The 25,789-nt window shown below is 39.3% G+C and overlaps 1 protein-coding gene across 2 annotated transcripts in view; it reads right to left on the bottom strand.

The window, feature by feature from the left end:
• ME1 (malic enzyme 1) overlaps nucleotides 1–25,789 on the bottom strand; it is a 161,564-nt gene that overhangs the window by 60,884 nt on the left and 74,891 nt on the right. The gene's annotated exons all lie outside the window — the stretch shown is intronic.

Here is a 25,789-nt window from a genome sequence, read left to right as displayed (position 1 = left end):
TCTGCAGTGTGGCAGCAGCCTCAGCAATGTAGTTTTCTTTTGTGTTATGGAAACACAGGAGATAATACTGTCAGTTGCATAAAATAACCATTTCTGAGATATTTATTATAAAATATTTATAGAATACATTCTTCTAAAACTATGGTATAATGTACTTATATTTCTGTTTGTGTGGTGTGTTGTTGTTTTTAATGGATCCATCTACTATTGCCAGTATTTGTTACCCTTTGCTTCTAAAGATGGAATTCTACACTGGTCAGAACTTTCCAGCAGTGAAATTGTTCCTGATCTAATTAGGTTATCCACTTTACCCCTAAAATCTTAATATAATTATGTACAATAATTTACTCAATTCCAAACAGGATATTCACAGCACAAACTTATTCATGTTTAGTCAGAAGTCCCAATGTGTTCAAGGAAGTGTACTGTAAAGAAAGTGTACAGAAATGCAAGCTTAGCTAATGTTAATCTCTTTAAAATGTGTCACTGTTTCGAATACAAACTCAAATTATCAAAGACATTGGTAAGGAAACATCTTGATTAAAATACCTCCTCCCTACTGTGGCTTGGAAAGATATGCAGTAATTTCATCTATCTGTTCAGAAAGGTTTGTCCCTGGGGAGTGAGTTAATGAGATCTTGGAAGTGCATTCAGTCTAGTAGATGCAAAAATCATGCGATATTGTTCAGGTAGAACAATTTTACTGACATGCGATTCCACTCAGTATCTCATGCTTTATTACTTTTCAATGCAAAACTAGGATTATGGCCAATTTTATATTGCTGAAATTGTTATGCATTTGCCTAGAAATCACTTAAACATCCCTCTGTTTCTGGCACAGAATAAAAGATGTTGTATAATATAGTCTGCTTCCTAGCAAACCCAAAACTAAGGACCCGAAGAATTTTAGATAGCAGAGACTGCTTTATTTCTTAAGATCTGCACAGTTGCACATAGCTAAAAGTTAACTCAAACTTACATTTAGCATGTCAGCGATGTAACTGAACTAATTTTGGCTTGTGGCAACGTAGTCTTGGTATTTTCTACAACTTAGCTAGTTCAATTTGCTACATAAAAGCTTCTGTGTATGTAGGCATTTGCAAAATCTGTCTCTTTATTTCTACAGAGTTACTCCTTCTCATGTGTTTGGTACATTTATTGCCAAAAGTGCAGTGTGATTTTTTGTGATGTGTATTTTCACCAGCAACTGATTCAATTTGTGTCATGCCCTTGCTTCCACATTCAAAAGAACAGCCATCTCTTAGGATTATATTAAACAGTTGCTGAGTTGCTGTTACTTCCCCCCCCCCCCCCCAGGTTTATTTATATACAAATGGTTATGTATCAAATTTAGACTTTTCCACCTGTAGATTTCAAAATGACCAAGATTCTGTTCGGTACTGAAACTGATGTAGGCAGCAGGGATACAGCAGTGGCAGAAGAAAAAGGCTGCACACTCAGTGGCAAAAAAGTAAAGCAGGTAGGCCCTTGGAGCTAAAATCACTCTGGGAAGCGTGGCACAAGTGATTTTTCCAAGCCAGCTCTTCCCAAGCACCATTAGATCCAGGAACCCATTCAGAAACCATTAAATGGGCTACTTGAAGCGTTTAGACCTTCTTTTCCTGGCAGCAACAGTGAGGAATCTGCCTTACATAACTGAATTTTACAGTAGTGTAATGCACCATGAATCCAGCCCATATTTTCCTGTTGCAGCCATTTACTGGCAAAAATGGATGTATAATTTTGTCACTGAAAGTAAAAGTTAATACATTTATTGCAGATAGGAAAGTGATCTCCCACAGCCATGTCATGCCTAAATTAAAGCTTTTGTTTGTTGTTAACTGCTCTCAAGTTGACCCTAACTCATGGCGACCCTGTGAATGAGACATCTCCAAGCCCCACTATCCCCCACTGCTCTGTTTAGATCCTGTAGGTTCAGGCTTGCGACCTTCCTGATAGTTTGTTCATCTGGCACACAATCTTCCTCTTTCTTCTATTTCTCCTAGCTTTCTTGTTTTTTCTAATGAGTCGTGCATTATCATGGAGTGGCCAAAATACAACAGCCTTAGTTTCATCATCTTGGTTTCCAGGGAGAATTCAGGCTTGCTTTGTTCTAGGATCCATTTCTTTGTCTTTTTGGCCATCCACAATATCCTCAGCACTCTTCTCCAGCAGCAAATCTCAAATGAGTTGATTTTCCTTCTGTCGGTTTTTTTCAATGTTCAGTTCTCACATCCATACATAGTGATGGGAAATACAATGGCTTGGACAATTCTAACATCAATGCTCAGTTGTACAGTGGGCCCTTGGTATCTGCTGGGGTTTGGTTCCAGGATCCCCATGAAACTCAAAATCTGTGGATACTCAAGTCCCATTAAATACAGTGACACAGTAAGATTGTGCCCCTTGTATACAAAGGAAAAATTAAGGCTTGCTTTTTGGAATGTATATACTTTAAAAAATATTTTCAAACAGTGGATACTTGAATCTGTGGATAAAAAATATATACATGATGTTGTAACCCACCTTGATCTCATGGAAAGGCGGGCTTGAAATAAACGATTTATTATTTATTATTTATAAATATAGAGGGCTGACTGTGTATCTTTACACTTTAGGATCTAGCTGCCCTTCCAATTCCTAGTCTTCTTCTTATTACAGAACATCCACACCAAGCCCTATTTTCTCAATGGGTGCGTGCACACTCATTGAAAAGAATGAGACTTAAGGTCCCAACTTTTTTACAATCTGTGGGGGAGGTGTCTGGAATGGATTCCCCCCATGGATAGCAAGAGTGCACTATATTTGTCTGCAATCTCCATTCTGTTCAATGTTTGATCCAACATATGGAAAATCTTTGACTATTTTGATTTCCTAATTATCTAGATTGAATTTATGTAGATCCTCTGTGGTCATTATTTTTGTTTTGTTTATGTTCAGCAGTAAGCCTGCCTTTGCACTTTATTCTATAATTGGTAATTGTTCCAAGTCCATGATGTTTTCCGCTAGTATTATGGTGTCATCCACATATCTTAAATTGTTGATGTTCCTTCCTCCTATCTTCACTCCTCCTTCTTCTGAGCCTAAACCTGCTGTTCGTATGATGCTTTCTGTATATAGTTGAACAAGTAGGGTGATAGAATGCAGCCTTGCCTGACCCCTTTGCCAATTGGAAACCATTTGTTGTAAGAGTAGCCTCTAGTCCTAAGTACAGATTTCTCATTAGGACTATCAAATGTAGTGGCACTCCCATGACTTTAAGAGTGTTCCACAGCTTTTTGTGATCTATGCAGTCAAAAGCTTTGCTATAGTCTATAAAGTACATGCTTATTTTCTTCTGGAATTCCTTGGTTCGCTCCATTAACCATCATATGTTTGCACTTTGGTCCCTAGAGCCTCTTCCTGAACCCTGCTTGCATCTCTGATTTATTTATTTTAATATTTAATTATGGTATTTATACCCTGCCCTTTAGCCCTAAAAGCTATCAGAGCGGCTTACAATTATGATTTTTAATTAGATAGTTCCCTGCCCTCAGGCTTACAATCTAAAAGACACGACACAAAAGGAGAAGGGAATGGTGGTGGGGAAGAGGATGAGGCCCAGTGGTTATTCTGTCCCTCTGAGGCCTGGACCAAGGCAGATGGATTGGAGGGAGGGCTCTTCTTCTTCAGGCTAGCCCTGGTGGAGCTGGGCCTGCCTGTTCATTTCTCTCTCCATATATGATTGGAGTCTATGGGATGAAGCAGACAGCTGGAAAAGCACAGTCTGAGGCTGCTCCAGCCACAAGCAAATTGGGTCAGTGGTAAGCACATGGCCCACTGCTGGCCCCAACCCATACTGTCAGAAGCTGCTTTACCCAGCTACTTTTTGCTACGGTCTAAAGGACCGGAGTGCGGCCTCAGAGCAGCTTCTGGACACATTGGAGACATGCCTCATACAGATGGCGCACCTCCAATGCTTCTTTTGGCCTGTGTGGGAAATAAATTCTATGGTTCCTGCTATCTTTTGTGTCTCATTTTTTGTGAATAGGAATGTATATTGATCTTTTCCATTCTGTTGGCTACCATTTTTTTTTTCATATTCGTTGGCATATTTTAGTTAACACTTGAGTTGATTTGCATCTGTGTAGACTGTAACAATCCAACTGGAATATCAACTGTTGCTGGTGATTTGTTTTTCTTTTCTTATTCCTTTCTTATTATAACTTCCACCTTTCTTTGTAGAATTTGGGGTTCCTCTTTGTATGGTTTTTCATTCCATGTGTCATTCATTTTTTTCCCATCTCTTTTATATAGCTCTTGGTGTATTGCTTCTACTGTCTTGATATAAACTTCAGTGCCTTGAACTGAAAATTTAAATCCCTGGTATTCATAAATATAGCTGAAAGGTGACCTGCAGTTGTTATATAAAATAAATTAATTGAGAAAAGTGGAGATAATATCTGATAGAGGATAACTCCTGGTGAAGGTGATAGTTGAGAAGAAATTGCAGGGAGGGGGACCATAATGAATAGATATGGTTACACAATTCATATGGTGTTTCTGACAAAACAAAACTGCTTCTGTCAGAACTTTGAAGTGAGTCAGTGTAATCATACTAAATAGTTACTGTCATCAAGCTAAAGAAATGCAGACTTTTGGTTGTACTTCTTCCATGGATAGCTTTTATGAACATAAGACACTAGGGAGACACATGTAGAATAATAGTACAGGAGCAGTTCTTTGAACAGCAGACTCTGGATATACACAACTGACTCAGAATGACCATACAGTGCTTTTTCAAATATATATCTTACAGTATTTAAATTATAAACAGATGTTTTGTGGAGTGCATCTAGCCTCATCCTTCTTACATGCAATATATTAATCATTCCACCCAAAAATAAACTACAAAGATAATATCTTGCTGAGTCTCTTGTATTCAGACAGTTATTCACTTCTCAATGATTTGGGAGCCAATACAACTCAAAAACAAAAACAAAGGAAGATTTCAACTGCCTTTGCACTGTAAATAGATATTGACACCCATTTTCTGTACAGCATTCTTACTCTTGGGTTTGAGAAAAGGAAAAAGTTAGAAACAAGTCATCATACAGAAACTTGTATACTGTTGACCAGCTAGGGACGGATGGTTGTTAAAGAACAAACTGAAAGCTTGCAGGTCACAAGACACCAGATGTGGTTACTGATCTTAGAAGCTTCTAGTTTTGGGGGCAAGAAACCCTTCACACTAAGACAGTACCCAAAGGGATCATGCAGCCCCTTTGAGACTAACTGAAAAAGTTGCTAGCATGAGCTTTCGTAGATTTGAGCCTACAGATGCATGTGGGGGAGTGCAAAGTCCAAGAAGAGACCTATATAGCAGTCTGGGAGAATGTCCATAAGAATGCAAAATTTTGTGGATGTGGAGATGAGGTGACAAGTTCAGTTTTAACTATGGATATTAGGGGACAAGACATGGGTGTTGCTAAAGGCAAGGTTAGTAGATAACCATATGAATGAATATTGGGATGTAGTGTGGGAGCCAAAAAGAAGTTGTGATTAACAGGCCAAGAGAGTCCCTATGAGGCTGGGGGGTTAAATAGTGTTGCAATGTGTGAAGTGTGCCAGGAAAACATTGTCTCTGTTCAGCCCACTGCTGATGAACTGCAGTTGGTTGATATACTCCAATTCTGTCACTTCTCTTTCCAATCTTCCTTTTTAGTCTTTTTGTTCAAGGACCACTGTTCTGAAGTCCATGATGGAATGCGCAGGAAGACAGAAGTGTTCTGCAGCTGGGTTTTGTATATTCCCATTCCTAATGTCTGATTTATGTCCATTTATCCTCTGGTGGAGGGACCAGCCTGTTTGCCTGATGTAAGACAGTACATTACTCTTTATTAACATTAAAGAAAGCTTCAGTCAAAGTATGATCCTACACAGATTAAAGGTGAAGAAATCCAGTTGTCTTGACCATTACCTTTCTTCCAGCTTTTCTTTTCAAAAGTTCACTTGACACAATGTTCCCTCTCTCTTATTAAATATATATGTTCTCTCTTGTAATTGTGAGTACAATTCAGCAAGTATTACTTCTGTAATTAATGGAATTATTTAAACTTTATAAATTGTTTAATTGTTTTTTTTAAAATATTACATTTATACTATCATTAATGCTTTTATATTGGTTTAAATATAGTGTTAGTTTTCTGAAGTCCCACTATCAAGAGAAAAGTGGGATATAAATGAATAAAATAATACAGATTGAGTCTTCCTTCTCAGAATTCCGAAATACTACAAAATCCAAAATTGTCCACATGGTAGCTGAGATAGTAGTACCTTTGCTATCTGATGGTCAGGGTACACAAACTTTGTTTCATGCAAAATAATTGTTAAAAAATATTGTGTAAAAAAATTACCTTCAGGGTATGTGTGCAAGGTGTAAAGGAAAGGAAACATAAATGAATTTCATGTTTAGATGTGGATCCCAAATCAGAATTCAAGAGAAGGGAGATTCAACCTACATTAGTACTATTATTAATTTACAATGAATTAGAAGCATGTTATGTGCCTCCAGGTTGACTCCAAATTATGGCAACTCTATCACAGGGCTTTCTTGGGCATATGTATTCAAAGGAGGTTTGCCACTGCCTTCCTCTGAGACCTGGAACATGTCTAGTCTAAGGTCACCCACTGGTTTTCAAGACTGGGTGAGGATTTGGATCCTCGTCTCCAGAGTCCTAGTCCAACACTCAAACTATACGATGCTGTCCAGTGCTCTAACCATTATAATATACTGCCTTTCTCTCAGATCAGTTTTTACTATATAAATAAAAAGGTAAAGTTATGTGGTGGTTTAGTGGTTAAGGTGCCAATTGTAATGATTGGAAAATTGCCAGTTCGAGCCCCGAGTGCTGCATGATGGGGTGAGCTCCTGTCACTAGTCCCAGCTTCTACCAACCCAGCAGTTCAAAAGCATGTAAATGCAAGTAGATAAACAGGTACCACTTTGGTGGGACGCTAACAGCGTTTGGTGCAGCCATGCTGGCTATATGACCACCTGAGCAGTCCTCAGAAAATGCTGGCTCTTTGGTGTAGTAATGGAGATTAGCCTGGTTACGCCTAAACATTCATGTCAAGGGACTACCTTTACCTTTATTCCCCTTTGACACAGTTGTCAAGATGTGTCCAACTGTAGGGGGCAGTGCTCATCTCCGTTCCTAACCTGAAGAGCCAACATTGTCAGAGACTACTCTGTAGCCAGCATAACTGCACAGAACACTGTTTACCTTCCCACTGAAATGGTACCTATTTATCTACTTGCATTTGCATGCTATATAAATCATAGGTGGAAATATAGTCATAACATCTAGCAGATAGACAAAAATGTCCCACAATTAAAGTGTATAATTTGCATATTATACACATGAATTTGAATATTATGCAGAATAATCTGCCCAGATTTGGAGAACTGGAATATGAAAATCTTATTCTAGCTGTTTTTGCAGTTTGCTATACTTCACAAAAGTTGAATAGATAAAAATGAAGTGTTGCAATTTGCAAAGACATTTAATTCCTAACCAAGAAAATATGTTCCCTTTGTCTGTATATTTTTGTTGGAATGACAGTACATGAACAACTACATTTGCCACCTAGTGCATAATGTTTAATAATGCTTAAAAATATAACCAGTGTCTCATCCTTATGTCTCCAGTTTTGACCATGAAATCTCAGGGCCTGGGATGATCCTGACATGACAATCCTACTGCCTATAACAGGGTGGGAAACAGTGGAAGGTAAAGGGCCACCTTAGCTTTCCAGGAGAGCCTGGAGGGCCGCACCCCTGTTGCACCCACCCACCCACCCAGACACACACAAAAAATAATTTTTTGCCCCTAAATGCCCTCTAGGGGACAAAGGGGAATTTTCATAATGTTTTTAGGCCTCTCTGGACCATGTTAGGTTTGGGAGAGGCCCTTTTTTAAAAACGAGAAATGGCTTTAAGTCAATTCCTGTTTCAAATAAAACCCTCTTGGCCAGGGGCTGGCTCATAACATGGTGAAATTATATATTGCCCATATATAGTGAAAGTTCAGTATGTTGTGAGACCAAAGTCTGAACAAATTTGAGTTAGGAGGAAGTCCTGAAAAGGTTTCGATCTGACCAAGGAAGGGATGATCTAGAGCAGGGATAGGCAACCTTTTTGAGCCGGGGGCCGGGTTGCTGTCCCTCAGACAACTGGGGGGCCAAAGCCAAAAAATAAATAATTAAATATTTTTTTGAAATTTTTAAATAAATAAATAAACCGGGACAAATGTAGGACAAAATTTTCAAATGGTGGACACTTTTTTTAAAAAAAGCGGAGGACACGCGAAAAAATTTGCTGATTTTTTTTTAAAAATGTTAATATAAATGCATGTTTCTGAGGCTTCTATAGACAATTGCCCCTGCGCGCGAGAGGCCAAAGGCCCCGGCGGCAATCGGCGGCAGGACTGGGCTGGGGCCGGTCCCAAGGCCTCGCCGGGCCGCAGGTTGCCTACCCCTGATCTAGAGCCATGAAAAAATGAGATTCCATATATTCACCCTGAAATAAAACACACTTGGCACATAGTTTTTCAAGCTTCTTTATTTCTTCTAAAAAAACAAAATTCTGATTTTGCGTCACTGAAATACTGCTCTGCTGCTATTGCCTCTTAATCATTTGAAAGTTTTCTTCCTTTCAAACTCTTTTTAAGCTTTGGAAACAGGAAATAGTCAGATGAAGCAAGATCTGGTAAATTAGGTGGATGGTCTATGCACTCAAACTCCAAATTCTTTAAAACATCCATCCTCTTGGCGGCCCTATGAACAGGTGCATTGTTCTACAAAAAGAGAACACCTTTCCACAGCTTCTCTCATCATTTCCCCTTCAATGCCTGCTTTAATCAGAACAGCAAGTTAGAGTAGCATTTTTCTTGAAATATCTGGCCCTTCTGAAAATAGTCAATCATCAAAATATTTTCCTTATCCCCAAAAACTGTGCCCATGATCTTTCCTGCTGACCTCTGAATCTTGAATTTCTTCAGCCATGGAGAACCCAAGTATCACCATTGCAAGGTCTGTTGTTTGGTCACCAGATCATAGTGATGTAACTATGTTTCATTAACAGAGATGAGTTGTTCCAAACATTATCACTAGATCACTCAAAATGCTGCAAAATCAGATTGGAGGTATCCTCTTGATTGTGTTTCTGGTCAGCCTTCAAACACATCAGCAGCTGCTTGGCTGACAGCCTTCTGTATTGCCAACTGCTCATGAATTATAAACCCAATGTGTTCCTGGGATATATCTCGAGTCTCAGCAATCGTTTTAGCTGAAATTCGCCAATCTGCCCAAATCAAGTCATGAACATACAGTTGGCCCTCCGTATCCATGGATTCTTTATCAATGGATTCAACCATCCACAGCTTGAAAATATTTTTAAAATGCATAAATTTCTAAAACCAAACTTTGATTTTGCTATTTCATATAAGAGACACCATTTTACACAGCATCCACTGATTTGAGTATCCATGGGGGATATTGGAACCAAACCATACCAAGAGCCCACAGTACTCAATAATTTCATAAGTTGACACTGTTCAAAGTTTCTGCATCTTTGGTCTCAAAATTTCCACAGTGAAAGTTGACACACCACTTCTTCACAGAAAGAGAGAAGTTGGTAGCATGAGCTTTTGTAGACTTCAGCCTACTTCCTCAGATGCATGAGGTAAAGGTAGTATGCTCAAGACTATGGAAGCTCATGCTACCACCTTCTCTCTTTTGGTTAAAGATTCCTCTGCATATTAATTTTCCAGATTAACATGCAGTGTTTTTTAAATCTACCATTTCTTCACAGTTGAGTATGAAGAGCACTTGTCACTTATCATATACTAATGGATTGGAATTTTATTCTGCGGGGACAGAAACTTCATGACAGCCTGGAGTTCAGCACTTGACTATTCCATATTTCTGTTGACATGGTTCTATCAATGATCAGAAAAAAATCAGAAATCGGAGCTATGATCCTGCAGATTGGCAATTTGCAATACAAAAGAAAACTCATTCAAGCTACAGTGATACAAATTACACTCAGATTTTGGGAAATAGGTCAGGCTGAGAACTTTTCAGAATGCCCTTCTGTATGTAGAAGGACTACAACTTCCAACCTTCTCCAGCAGCATGGATACTGGGAGTCATAGCCCAAAACTGGACCTTGTCCAAGCTCTGTAGGGAAATGAGACTCTGCTTTGATCTGATCTTGTCACCTATTACTGTACTATGGTATGGCTGTCAAGCATTTTAAACAAACTTGCAAATACTTTCCACACATGGAAGATCAAAATTCCTTCAGCTGTTTAAAGAACTGTAGTTTTAAAGTGATCTCCACAATCAAGTAAATTTTAAGAAGACAAATTCTTTCAAGATTTTTAGTACAAACCTATACATGTTTACTCAAGAATAAAAGTATTCACTGTCTACCTCCCTAAAAAATGTATTTAGGATTGGAGTCTGAATCAAAACATTTGAATGCTAGGAAGAATGTTAATACATTAGCTACTAACATTTTTGTTCATCTAAGCTGCATTCTCTACCAAAGGCCAGATTTTAGGTACTTCATATATCTTGCACTCTTCCCAATGTATCACAGTTCTAACAATTCCTTAAAAAAGGGGTTGTACATCTAAATGTAAACACATTTATCTTCCCCATGAACACTGCAGCATTACGCATGAACAGATTCCCCCACAACAAAGTGGCAATATTTAGCAACATAAAAGGCACATTTTCCTCAAGATACATCTTCTACCAAAACCAAACAACTGGCAAAAAACAAAACAAAAACCAGCCACAAAAGCCCACACCCATCACAAAAGCCCACACCCATCAATGTATTTAATATTTTTGAATAGAAAGCAAAATTAAAACTAATCTTTGGCATTTATTCTGGCACGTAGGCTATGTTCATTTTCTAGAAAATATTTCATCATGTCATGTGTTATGTAAAATAGTTATGTGACAGTGTCTAAGTTGCTTTACTTAAATCATCTGCCCAAAACTTCCACTGAACAAACATATCAGCTGAAGGGAATCTTTCAGTTGTTTTAAGCCAAATACATATTAACTCCTTGTTGCCAGTACTACATACAGCTAACATGGCTAAGGCTGCACTTAGTAGTAGAGAGAGAAAAAGAAAAGGAATGAAAATTGGTGAAGCAGGCCCCAATCTGCAAGCCAGGTGTCATAAGTGGATATAGACAGGTAACAGTGGTTATTCACCTCCAGGGTACTATGCCTGACTATATTAATTCTAAGCTCAAAAGTGCTAGCTAAACTGAACTCATTAAAAAGATCAGATGGAATTAAACAAATTAAAGTAAAGATGCTTGCTTCATTGGTCATTTCCTGAGCCTGTAAATAGCTATCATGCTTCAAGGCTGATTGGCTAAGCTTACTTTCCACTTAAGTGAAAGCCCCCATTTGTACCTTCCAGATATCATCTTGCAAACGAAAGAGCAAGTTACAAGTTATGTATAAAGCCACTATTAGAAAATTAAGGTTCAAAATAAAGTTAGTTAAAACATATACTGGCTGATTTATATGTTTCTCTCTTATGTTAAGACTTTGGTGAATGCCCATGGAAAAAATAATAATTCCAAAGCCAAAATAAAGTTCACCTTTGGAAAGCACAACATAATTGGGGAAAACCCTTTTCTCATGTCCCTGACATTTGTTACAATTGCTCTTTATATGCATCATTAAATATGCTTGCTGTTAGATGCTGCTGCTGTTGCTGCTGCCATTGATTTTGTTGAGAAAATTAACTCAATGACCTTATGTAAATGCCAGTTATCAAGAAAAGGCAAATCATATTCAGTGTAGAGAAAGATACTAATCATGAATTAGGTTTTTCAACTGAGAGGTTGAACTTACAGTATTGTTCATTCAAGGATGGCAGGAGGATCAATACACTATGATTGGGTTATTCGCCATGTGTCAACTGGACAACTAAGAGCTCACGTTCTTTTCAGTTACAAATGTTAAGCCCCTTCCCTTCTCTGTCAGTTTCATTATCTAGGCTTTCCTAATCGAACCACCTCCTCCACCCTTAAAATACTTTGTGTTATGTTTCAAAGGTGGGTGTGGACTGATCCTCTTGCCATCCCTGAATGAATAATAAAGTCCAACCTCTCATTCATGGGATGGCATGGAGGAACAATCCGCTATGATGTAACTGGGTGGGAATATCATTTGACTACCACCAACTGCAACATAGTCCTACCAAAGGCTGCCTGTGCTGAATTGTATTTATCAAATCTGTAGTGTTTTACAAAGGTTGATAGTTTCTTCCAACCCACTGCATCACAAATCGCCTTCAAAGAACCAGACACAATGTAAGTTGCACTTGTAACCATAGATCTTGTGGAGTGAGGCCACACATTGGTTGGCCTTGGCTTCATTTCCCAGTCATTACAGAGGAAAGTACAAGCCTGTAACCATCTACCAATCACTATTTTTGATGTCTTTTGACCAAAAGTCATTGCATGATAAAGACACAAATAAAGACTCTGAATGGAGTCTCTGCACAGGCGCAAAACACTATTGTGTGAAGCACAGAGACCACGAAGAAGAATCTTTGCTGACACAAACAAGTCCACTTGGAATGGACTCCACCTCCTTTGCAGTTGATGGAATACTGCAAAATGCAGAGCCCATTCCCCTAGATGCAATCTGTTGGTTCAGGTAATCTGCCCTGACATTCCAAAATCCCATCAGATACACTGCTGTTATCAACTGCAGGTTTCTTTCTGTGAGTGAAACAATCTGTCTGATTCCTTTATTAATGGCTTGGAATGCAGACCTCCCTGGTTTGATATATAAACACAGACTGTCATGTTGTCATCCAAATCTGCACAGGTTGTGCTTGAATTTCTTCTGTAACACTGAGTAGTTATTACTTTTAACTTTAGAAAGCTGATGTTGTCTCTCGTGTCCACTATAGACCAAACTCTTCATGTTGTCTATAACTTTTAATTTTCCTTGTATTATAACTTCCTTCTATTACAGTAGTGGACATTCTCTTCCCTACTAAACTTATTCTAAATGCTGTCTTCCTTTAAGTTTGTCTGAGATGGGCAAATACATCTGGTTGGTACTGGGGTTAGTGTCACCCGGTGTGGTCACTCATGGGGAGGACAGGACTTATGGGGGTGGGACTTCTGGTGCACAATTTCTGATGTGCACAGGAGCATGAACATGCAGCTGGAGATGCTGCGCGTGCCCCAGGGACCAGCCCCAGGGCCCCAGGGAGGCTGAAGAAGCCCTGCATGCCCCGGGAAAGGGTCAGAGAACATCTATGGGGCCACAGGGAGGTTTGGAGAACCCTGCACACCCTCAGGCAGCAGGCCTCTTCTGGGGTGTCACCTGGTGTGGTCTGCACCCTCCGCACCTCCCAATGATGCCACTGGTTGGTACAGGAGGATCGTAAAAACAGACAATGAAGGAAAGAGGCTTAACGGTTGCAACTGAAAAGAACATGAGCTCCTGCCAGTCTGATTGGCACATGAGGAATAACCCAATTGTAGTGAACTGTTTCTCCATGCCGTCCTGTGAATACAGTCGGCCCTTCTTATACACGGATTTCTTATACACGAATTCAAGCATCCACAGTTTGAAAATGTTCAAAAAAAGTATAAATTTCAAATATCAAACCTTGATTTTCCATTTTTATAAGGAACACCATTTTGCTATTTCATTATACTTAATGGGACTTGAACATGCACAGATTTTGTTATCCATGTGGGATCTCGGAACCAAACCCCAGCGTACAACAAGGATCCACTGTATGTTGATTTATTACAGTGGGCCCTTGTTATCCCCTGGGGTTTGGTTCCAGGAACCTCCGTGAACAACAAAATCCGTGGATGCTCAAGTCCCATTAAATACAATGGCATGGCAAAATAATAATAATAATAATAATAATAATAATAATAATAATAAGTTTTATTTCTATCTTCCCGCCTCTCCCAATGGATCGAAGCGGGATCACAGCAAGGTTAAAATTACAGTTACAATATTGCAGCATTAGTTATTGCACCACTAAACCACAGTAAAAAAATAAAATAAAAATAAAAACATAAAAACTTAAGAATCTAAAAACATTAATATCAATCAATCACGGGGTCAGCTGGTCTTGTTCCATACTAGTGATCTTCATAGGAGGTCAGGAGGATAAGCGTGGCGGAAGAGCTCTGTCTTTACCACCTTCTTAAAGATTTCTCAGGATGTAACAAGGCGAGTCTCCTCTGGGAGTCCATTCCAAAGTCTAGGGGCAGCTATGCTGAATGCCTTTAGGGAAGTAGAAACATGTTTGGATGATGGTATCTCCAACAAATTCTTCCCAATTGTTCCAAGAGTGCGGGGCGGATTGTATAGGGAGATGTGTTCCCGTAAGTAACCGGGACTCAAGCCATGTAGGGCTTTAAAGGTAATGACCAACACCTTGTACTGTGCCCAGAAGCTAATTGGGAGCCAGTGTAGATTTTTCAAGATAGGTGTTATATGGTCAAGTCTCAAAGAACTAGTGACCAAGCTGGCTGCCGCATTTTGCACTAATTGAAGCTTCCAAACTTGATACAAGGGTAGCCTCATGTACAGCGCATTGCAGAAATCAAGAAGAGAGATGACCAGAGCATGCACTACAGCTTCAAGGTCCTTTTGGTTGAGGTAGGGTCACAGTTGACATATCAACCGAAGTTGGTACCAAGCACTTCTGGCCGTTGCATCCACTTGAGATGACAAACATATAGACGGATCCAGAAGTACTCCCAAACTGCGAACTTCATCCTTCAGGGGAAGTGTGACCCCATCAAGGAGAGGTGCACAAATTTCCCTCCCTGGACCTAAGGAACCTATGGCAAGTACCTCCGTTTTCTCTTGATTCAGCTTTAGTTTGTTTTTCCTCATCCAGCCCATTACTGACTCAAGGCAGGGATTCAGAGGGGAGAAGTCATCCTTAGTCACTTGAATATTTTCAAGCCATGGATGCTTGAGTCCATGGGTAAAAAAAATCTGTGGATAAGGAAGGTCGACTGTATAATGATGGCACTAATTAAAAGCAAAAAATTTAATTCAGAAAACTTTGTATTTGTGATTTATCAGTTCCACAGAATGTCAACATTAAAATATAACTAACGCATATATTCTGTTGGCATTCTGATTTGGTTACACTTTTCACTTTAATGATTTTTGAAAACTTAAATAAAGATCAGTCCTCCCAAAAATGGTAATGGACAATCAATGGCAGATGTGCTTGAGCCTCTGGATGTATTTTACTAACATACTGTACTCTTTTCCTGTATTGTAACCTTCTTGGACTTTCATGCTTTGTGGTATGCTAGCTATTAGACAAAGCAGACTTAGGACATTATCACACCAGACCCTTTTGTGCTGCAATCCTGCAAACCAAAATAAAGTGGCAAACTATTGGTTTTGGAGCAACTACCATTGCACTGCTTCCATTTCCACAGCAAGGGCTGCTGCCCACATTGCACTCTCTTCCTATCCTCTCCCTTAACCCTGCCCTCCCTCCTTTATACCTAAGATTCAAATGTTTTTTGCACAATTATGGAGCTCTGCAGCCTTGATTTAAGTTTTTTAAAATGATTTTTCAAAATTTCTAGGCTTCAGTGCTCCGAAATTGCACAAAAATCAGGGAAAGTAATTTTAAAAAACAGGGAGGAGGGGGAAAGAGGGAATAACGGGGCAATGATACTATGTGACTGACAATCAGGTGAATGCCCTGGGAATGACTTTTTGCACCCACGGCATTGCACTTCATTCACAGTTTCCCCCACAAATGAAAATGGACAGGTCAGGGATGGGGCAGCTATGGAAGTGGCATCATGTGATCAGCATCACTGATGTAGCTTCCTTCCTATAGGAATCACACTCTAAAAGCCATGTGTGATAATCTCCTGAGTCTAGTTTGATTTTTTTTTAGAGCACATAAACTATGGTACTGTTCTAAGAATATGCAGGTAGGAACAAAAAGTCTATGTGTTGGTTTGACTAAATGCCTATTCAGATCTTTTAAGGCCCACAATTCTGGTTGTTTGGTGCACCAATAGAGACTATTGGTCCTTTGAAGATGTTCAGCATAAAAAAAATCCAATCAAACTGTACTGTGAATATTTCAATGCCAGAATTTTTAATCTGTTTTTTTAAATGAGATTAGTAAACAAAACCTAAGGAAACATCCATATGATAAGGCACCTATCCCTTCATATTATTGCAAAAAATCAAAGTACAACTTATCACTGACTCCAAACTAATGCCCAGTATCCCAAGTGTATAGTAAGTCAGGAAGTCAGTTGAGGGCTTTTTGACATAATGTTGGTATGTCAGCTAATTGCAAAATGCAAACAGCTGGATCATATTTTAAAATCTGATTTGGAAAATATAGCAAACCAGCTGCACTTGGTAAATTTAGTCTGCAAATACCGTCCTTTAAAATATTTTCCACCCATAATTTACAGCTTTTGTGGTCTCCTGGCCAGCACTTAGAAAAAGAAAAGTCCAATGAGTAGTTAGTTTGGCTTCTGACCAGAAGATGCTAACCCTTTACCACTATGACAACTCTAGTGCAGCTCTGTAAAATAACTTTGGACTCTGAAACATAGAAGCAGGGAATAAGCTTTGAGTTACTCCTCATTCCAAAAACAGCCATATCAGCAAGTGATTGACAGTCATGTTTCTTCTTTTTCCTTATCCCAAAATCTTATACAAATATCCCTTGTACAGTCTATTCTAGGTGCACCCAAGACATGCTTGATGCCATAACACTGTGTAGAGACAGGCTAGGGAATCTTTTGCCTTCATGATGTCAATAAAAGATTATTCCCATCAGACACTTCCATTCACTAGGGCTGATTGGAACTGGAGTTCAATAATATGTTAAAGGGCATAGTCCTGATGCAGGGGAAAGCAGCACTAATGTATGGCAGGTTGCAAGGACATATGCAGACAACAGCTTTTTGCAACTATGAATCATACTAGGTAGCTTAGCAGGAACCTACTTTATGCAAGAATGCTGCTTAAGCATAAACAGCATTTCAGGCAGCCACCATGCTGCTGTTTGTATATGTGAATTCACCCATAGCACATGTGCTCTCTGTGGAGAACCAAAGAGGAAAAAAGACAATGGCTGGCATCCTATAAGCGACTTACAATGGCCTAAGTGCAACTCATGCCTTTGTAAAGTCCTTTTTTGGCCATTGTGGAGGTCAGAATTTTCTACCAACCTTGTGTGATGACCTTTATTCCCCCTCAAACCTAACTTAAAGCTGCAAGAGCACTCTCTCCATGGCTAGTCAATAATTGCGAAGAGCTAGGAGCCTCAGAAAAACTGTGTCCCTATAGCCAGCCATAGAACAATTACACCAAGACTTCCAAGAGTCTGTCAGAGAGCTCAGCAGCTGACATACCCAGATGTTTCTCTCATGCCTCCTATTTTCCATGAGTCACTAAATGGCCACAGTGAGGGTTCTCTTACAGCAAAAAGGTGGGTTGGGTTGGGTTGGGGTTAAAAGGAGAGACACAGCATAGTTCTGTATGCAGAACATCTACTCTACATCTCCATGAAGTAGGATCTGAATCAATTTGTTGGGTCCAGACTTGGCCATATTTACAGTAGATCCGCTGAAATCAATGAGACTTAATTGACTCTAGGTATGGCGAACCCTAGATCCAAATCTACTGTAAGTCAAGAGTATATTAAATAATGTCAGAAGGGCTCTGTACTTAACATACAATGGTCATACAGTATAATATACTGAATACTGTATTACACGAGAGGGGGAAAATAGCAATAATGAACACCTCACTCCTTTATTGTTACTGAAGAGATAAAAATAAAGAGACTTCAATTAATTACTTATCAGTGTTGGTCTCCTCCACTAGAAAGAATTCTAGTTTGCTCTAACAAAGTATAATATATCAAAAAAGTGAAGGAATGTCATATCTATCCTTTCACTGAGCTCTCCACCTGAGATTCTTATATGAGACCATGGCACTTCCAAGCAAGCAGCAACCACTAAATTGCTAATGTATGCAGCAGAAAGAATTTATTTAAATATATTGAAATTTCAAAAGAATAAAAGTAGTAACAGACAAGAAACCAGGAACATGAGATTTAATGAATGCTTCTGTTTCACGACTGTACTGTTACAATGCTTATAAGGTATAATTTGGCTTTAATTTGTATACACCTAGCTTATTTTTAAGTTACAGGTTAGGACTCCATGGAAAGAGGTTTGCAGGTGCTGCATCACTGGGGGGAAACTACTACTGCTGGAAGATGAGCAGTAGACATGCTTGAGTCTCTGGCGGGTTACAAACCGCCACTTGGGACATCCTCAGGACGTCCCAGTTTAAAAAAGGGGCGTCTCTTCCAGACGCCCCTATTCCTGTTACGGACTCTGTCCATAACAAATGGCGGCGGCCGTTCCACACGGCCGCCGCCATCTTGACATAACGGACACTGTGCATCCACACGTCGCGTGGCGCTAATGATGTTGTGAGTGCGCCATTGGCGCCTCGCGGCATCATTAGCGCGCCGCCAGAAGAAGCTCCATTTTGGCGCTTCTTTTTTGCTCTGTAAGGGAGCCGCGCGGTTTGGCTGCGGCGACTCCCTCGCGGAGCAAACAGCAGCGTCAGGAAACCACTGCAAAACGGCGGTTTGTAACGCCTCCCAGTATCTTTTCTTCTATAGGAATAACAATCACTTGTTAAAACAACTGAAGAGGGGAGGGGGAAATTAAATAGCCCTTCTCCTTCCATGTTGAATTTTCCTCCTCAAAATGCAGGCTTAGTAAAAGAAGAGGGGAAAAATGTATGAGCCTACCATAATTTTCTTCCAGAACTGATTTTAAGGCTGTGAGGGTTTGTTTTTTTAAAAAAATACACAAGTGAAACAAAATAAGTATCATTATTTGCTTTTTTATGTACATTGCTATGACAGACATTGATTAAGATGAAATTTAAGATTACAGACACAAATTATAATGCAAAGAAGAAGTCTGTCTACCATTCTCTGATTAGTTTCTAAAAGAACTATTCTGATTTTTCCAGCTGGATTTGCTTTGCCAAGTACTTCCATATGTCTTCTATTTTTTCTTTTCTTTCTTTCTTATTGAAATTTGCCTAGATCTTACTAGGTAGCACTCACTGTCCCTCTTACCACTCAAAGTGTAATAAAACAGACATGTAGGAATATTTGAATAACCATTGGTATTATTTGCCAGTAAGAAAATGCATTTAAGCAAACAGAAAACATATACAGTGCTGTAATGCAGGACAATAGCACACTAATATTGTGCAGAAGTCACAGTCACAATTGAACCAATGAAATAATTGCAATAAAAATTATTCTACCTGTGCAATGGAAACCTTGGATTACAAAGGGAGAAAAAAAAGTGTACAGTATTCCAGAAGAATCTATGACAGTGTCACAGAATCTAAATTGGTTTACATAAGCATTTAAAGGAACTACTTTACCTTTCAGTTTTCATGTTAACACACATAACTTCACATGGAATGACTAACACAAGACAACATAGATATGTCATAGCAAAAGTTAGGCTTCCTATTTAATAACCAGCATTAAAAAAAACTGGGAGAAGTATATGAGTTAAAGTGTACCTGCCATTCAGTCTAGTTTGAATTCCTGCTTAATCATCCTTGCATCCTGCAACAGTGTACCACCACACTTTTACCACAAATAGCCATGGTCACTGCTAACCTAGGTTTGCAAACCCTCTTCAAACCATCATTTCAGATCACTAGCCAAATTCCAGTTTAATGCTAGCAAAGTGTAAACCCCAGCTACCACAGTTGCATTGCATTATTGCTTTACATAACTAGTTGTACAAGCTCTTTCACAACAAGTTGTGCTACTGCTTTGCACAAGTGTATGTCCAGTAACAGCAGTACTGATCTCACCCTTCTACTATCTCTGAAAATGTGGAGCCACTATTGTAGAAGGAAGCACAAAGACACAACTGGATACAAGCTCTCAAATAAGCTGGGAACCTTGACATTCACATTTAATTTCCTAACAATACCTAAGAGAACAACAGAGTCTTACCATAGACTCATAGAATCATAGAGTTGGAAGAGACCGCAAGGGCCATCCAGTCCAACCCCCTGTCATGCAGGAAATCCAAATCAAAGCATCCCCAACAGATGGCCATCTAGCCTCTGCTTAAAGACCTCCAAGGAAGGAGTATCTTGTGAGTATCTGACTTGCAGGATATTCCTACATATGCTCACTCAAAGTATGTTCAATGTTCAGTGGAACTTGCTCCCTAATAAGTGTAATTTACACTGCAGGCAGAAGTTTAGATGGCCTTTCAATTTAAACAACCTCATTAAGAAGAGTAAAAAAAAAAAAGCCTTTATTGAAATACAATAGCATGTGGACCTTCCACTGACTTAATGTCAAGTTTCAGTGTGAGTATCAAATGAAGTGTCAGTTATCCACATTTGTGTAGTATAGCAAGTATGATTATGACCACAATTCATTTTCCAGGATTTAAGATCTGATCTTCTTTACAGTTGTACATACATCACTGTGATTATAAAGGCAGAAGCAGGGGCAGATGCATGGATTTCCTAAGAAGCGTCAAGAACATTGCAGACGCCAAATACTGCCAGGAAATAAATCAGTCAAACGATTAAATTCTTCTTGCAGTTCAAGAATCAAATTATCTTTTCTCAGCCAAGTAATTCTCCAGCAAACCTATTAGAAGAACGGCCTGCCATCACTCTTAGTGTTGCCAGGTGACTAAATTTAACATAACCCTACATTTACATACTTTCTTTCCCAACAAAGGACAATTTCTTAACAGTGGGCAATTTTAAATTCTCTTAGGCCGAAAAACATGGACAAAAAGTGCCAACTTCAGACCGATCTGGGGGCGTGGTGTACAGATGACACGCACCCCTGGACTGGGCTGAAGCTGTGTCAGGGTTGCCAGCAAAAAAAGGTGCTCCTTCCTGGTGGCCCATTTGGGACCACAGCAGCAGCCAGCCTCAGGAGCGTGGTGCCTGGTCATCATGGTCCCACACTGATTGGGGTGCAACTGGGGCTGAAATAGCCTCTGGCTGCTCCAAGCTGCCAGTCTGCTTGACCCTTTAGACCTGAGTATACTAAACGTGTACAAAACAACTTCTGCCTTGGGTCTTTAGAGATGTGACATCTACTCCACCAATCCATCAGTCCAGAAAAATTAAAAAGCCCTTTACCCTTATATAATACCAAGCTCCTAATTCCCTCATCTACACAAGCAATAGGCAAAATCTGAGTCTTTAGATCTCTGCCTGATTTAAAATAAGCAGGCATGGTTTGCTAGCTCTTATAGCAACAACAACAACAACAACAACAACAACAAAATTCTCCCTAAATTCAATTCCTGAAGTACACAAAGTTAGAGATGGCAAAAACTGTGTGTGAAAGCACACGACTGGTACTAAAAATAAATTCCCAGGCTGAACATGAGTTGCTCATAGTCTGAAATAGATAATTAATGCTGTACCTTTGCATATCATTTTACATCTGCCCCCACCCCCACTACTTTTTCAATCCATCATTTTGCCCCTGATACTGTTAGGTAGAACCTCAAGCATATAGCTGAAATTCCACAACATAACATCTACCCACTCCTGTCCTATATTAGTATTAAATGTACAGGAACCCCATCAACATAGCACCTGCAGTTTGGCAAAGACTAACACTCCTGCTGAGTGTACCAGCTACCCAGACATAACACTTTATTATCAGTAATTATTCCTCCACATGCACTTTTAAAGGTCATAAGCCAGAGAGTATAGTGGGCGCAGCAAAAGAATAGGTAAATTTGTCCAGGAATAAGCATTACAAAACTATGTAGCATTACAAAACCATAGCTTTGGTGATGTTAGGCATCCAGAGATATACAGTCTGCACATTTTCTTGCTGTGCTAGCCATTTTGCAAATTACCATGTGTGCCCCTTGTCATCCTTTTAAGATAAATGCCTTCCTTGGTTGCTAAAGAATACATAAAAGACTAAAACAGCAAATAACTTAGTTTTGTCAGAGAAGCAAATGGAAAAACTACTCCTACAAGTCAAAAATAATAACGTGACACATTACAGTTGCTCTAATAGAAAACAAATTGTGTATACCATTGCTTGTGCTCAATTCATAAGACATTCCAAACTGATACACTATAAAAATCAGCAATCATCCTTACTCCTAATAAAATTATTTTGTTTTCTATAATCTACAATCAAAATGCACATTATGACAAACTGTTGTCATGAAGTAATTTTGCCATACCAGTTTCACACAACGATGCTTTGTTCAAACAGAAAAAACAGAGTCCTATGATAACCTGAAAAAACTAACAACCTTTTATGAATTACCATATTCCTGGTAACTAATTTGTAAGTAGACAAAAAGTGCATCGTTTCCCCAGCACTGGTTACAATCATAAGAATAATTTGCAGGAGATTAATGGTAACCATAAATCTAGAATGGGCCAAGATCTGATTGAACTAAGAACTCTAGAATTTCACAATATTAAACATTGCTATAGAAGTTGCTGTGCAGCCTAACCATTCCTTCAGGATTTCCCGTAAGAGTCACGTTTATCCAATTTCTTGCCAACATGTTCCTTTGCCAGAGGAAAAGACCTTGCCAAATGAATAAATTAATGGCAAGTCCTATAACATTCTAATGAAATGTAAAACAAAAACAATCATGGTGAAATTTGAACATTTTTATTTAATGTATGGATATAGGAGATGGATTTGTTCTTAAGCAAAATGAAAGTTTGATATTACCATGGATGGAGGGTGTGTGTGTTACATTTAATGCATTTCAGTTACTTTTAACAACAACAACAACAACAACAACAACAACAACACAAAGTAGGGATGAACAATCTACTAAATTCATGAATATCAAATATCAACATTTCACTTCATAATGGAGACTAACCATTTATGTTTAAAAAATGAAAACCTAGCCCTCTGTCAAGGATTTAGGACTGAAGTTACTACATTACATGCCAAATGATTTGCTGTTCCTAGTGAGATTGCTACTGTCTCCCTCGCTCTCTCTCCGTATGTGTGTGTGTGTGGGGAGCAAATTATATATTATTATTTAAATTATATGTAAATTTAAATTATTAAAATTATATATAAATTATTTCTATCCAACCTTTCTTCCAGGATGGGACCCAAGGTGGCACACATCAATATATTCGCATACTGTCCCATGTGTCTTGTGTTTCTGTGCTCAGACCCCAAACTCTAAAACCTCTACAGCAAATATGACACACACCCATTTAAAATATCATCAGTTGGCCTGCCCAAAAATACAGCAGGAGGAATAGAGACAACTGATATAGACATATTACATTTACTGCAGCCTGTATGGGAAATTCTTGAGACAGAAAAAAAAATCCTTATTCCTGCAGTTGGAATAAAAAGTTGCAATTGGTAACATAAATTCACAAGAAAAGCAGTGAGACAAGAAGAATGTGATATGTACAGCAGGCCTTAGCATCTGCAGGGGGTTGGTTCCAGGATCTCACCACCAACACTGGTGGATACCAAAATCTGTGGATGCTCAAGTGCCAGTAATTACAGTGGCATACTACAATAGTGTCCCTTATACAAAATGGCAAAATCAAGATTTGCTTGTTGGGATTTATATATTTTTAAATTATTCTCAAACTGTGGATGCTTGAATCAGTGGATAAAGAGCCCGTGGATATGGAGGGCTGACTGAGGGAGTGTGAAACAGTAAGCACAGCTTAAATTGGTTATTTTTGCTGTTGTTGTGTGCCTTCCAGAATTTCCAACTTATGGCAACCCTAAGGCAAACTGAATGGGGGGGGGGGGGGCCTGAGAGTGTGTAACTCATCCAAGGTTACCCAGTAGGTTTCCATGGTCAAGTGGAAATCAAACTCTGATCTCCAAGTCATAGTCCAACACTCAACTACTACACCACACTGGCTCAAGTACAGCTATAATTCCTGTCAAATTCTAACCCCCTAGTCTATTCTGCTCTGTGTTTACAAAACACTATCATATTGGGTTGCATATTATTAATCCTGCTACAAAGCAGGGAAGAGTTCTGGTAGACAGCTATACTGTGTCCCTCAGGTTTTAATCTACATATCTGAATTCAATCAGTCTTTGGAACCATGCCAGATTGTGATCTTTGGCCCAATCCTGCCCTCTTTTGTCCACTGGCTTTGCCCTAAACTATGCCCTGAGTAAAACATGAAAATGTGCTTCAAAGAACTGTATGCATGATTAGCTCTATAACCAGGGTTCCTGTTTATGACTATAGATTAGATAAACATAGAACCCACAGGCATGCAGTGGGATCAGGAGGTGAAATGCATTGACAGGATAAAGTATGGTGAGAGAGTTCTTGTGCTACCACCACATACAACTCTTTGAAAATCAGGACATAGACACTGTTTTCATTGGAGTTAATTCACATATTGAACTGTGAGTTCTTAGCTGTGTAGTAATGAATCCATGTATATGAGTGTGTGAGAACTAACTGTTAATGAAAGTTTGCTGTCAGTCAAATAGACATGCAGAACAGCAACAACTGTATCAGTACTATATAAGGCATATCCATCCTGCTAGGCTGCCAATAATTATTTTCTCACATCTTTTTATTACAAGGTGTTGTGCTTTACTCAAGGAACTGATGTAAATGCTCTCCATTTCAGCCACCATATGGCTCCTGTCATGTCTTGCCCCATTGATATTCATGTAACATTAACAAGCAGGATACAACACATGGTTGTGCACACCACTTTTATACTAAATCTAGTAATCATGTCAACTTGTCAGTACAGTCGACCCTCCTTATAGGCGGGCTTGCCTTCCGTAGCTTTGAGCTTACACGGAAGGCAAGCCCCGGCAGAAATAATGGGGCGCGTACTCGTGCCTTGTGCCTCATGTGCCGACGCAAGCACGTGCCCCATTATTTTCTATGGGGCTTGAACATACGCTCTTTTCACCATATGCAGGGGTGGGGGAGGTCCAGAACGGATCCCCTGCATATGGGGAGGGCAGACTGTACAATAATTATAATTCCAGTTGCTGAAATCCCATTTTGTTCTGGATTATTTCATGCCACTAATATGGAACAGCCCTCTGGTTATAATATGAACACAGGAGGAGCTATGCTGGGTCAGACTATCCAACATTTTGTTCTCACCAGGTGCCTATAAGAAGTCCACAAGCAGGATGCAACATATTCTCCTGCTTCTTTTCCCTAGACAACACTTTTAAGAAGCATACAGCTTCCCATACTGCAAGTAATATATTACTTTTCCTCCATGACAGTTAAATCTGCATTATGTTAAAATACTAACTAGAAAAGCTTCTGTGTAGTTCACAGGCAATCTCTACCATGTGATAACTGGACATGTGAGATATTTTGCTATGTGTGAACATGCAGCTACAGCTATGATCAGCTATGACTTTCTCATGGTAGGTAACCCACAGTGCAAGGTATCCCACAGTAAAATGATCCTCTTGGCTTCATCAGAAATTGCAACCCATGAAATATTTCTTATTTGTTTCTTTAGTATTTCCTTGAGCCATTATAATAAGTGAGAATCCAAGTACTGGATCAACAAAGTTCATGATAAAAGACGCCTTCTCTCATTCTGGTTTCCTTTCCAGAAAATGAAGGGGGGGGGGGGGCGAATTCAAAAC

Source organism: Sceloporus occidentalis, unplaced genomic scaffold (assembly GCF_023333645.1).
Source record: "Sceloporus occidentalis isolate IW3139 unplaced genomic scaffold, rSceOcc1.0.p SCAF_6, whole genome shotgun sequence".
NCBI classification, from domain to species: Eukaryota; Metazoa; Chordata; class Lepidosauria; order Squamata; family Phrynosomatidae; genus Sceloporus; species Sceloporus occidentalis.
This window is presented reverse-complemented; position numbering and strand designations above follow the sequence as displayed.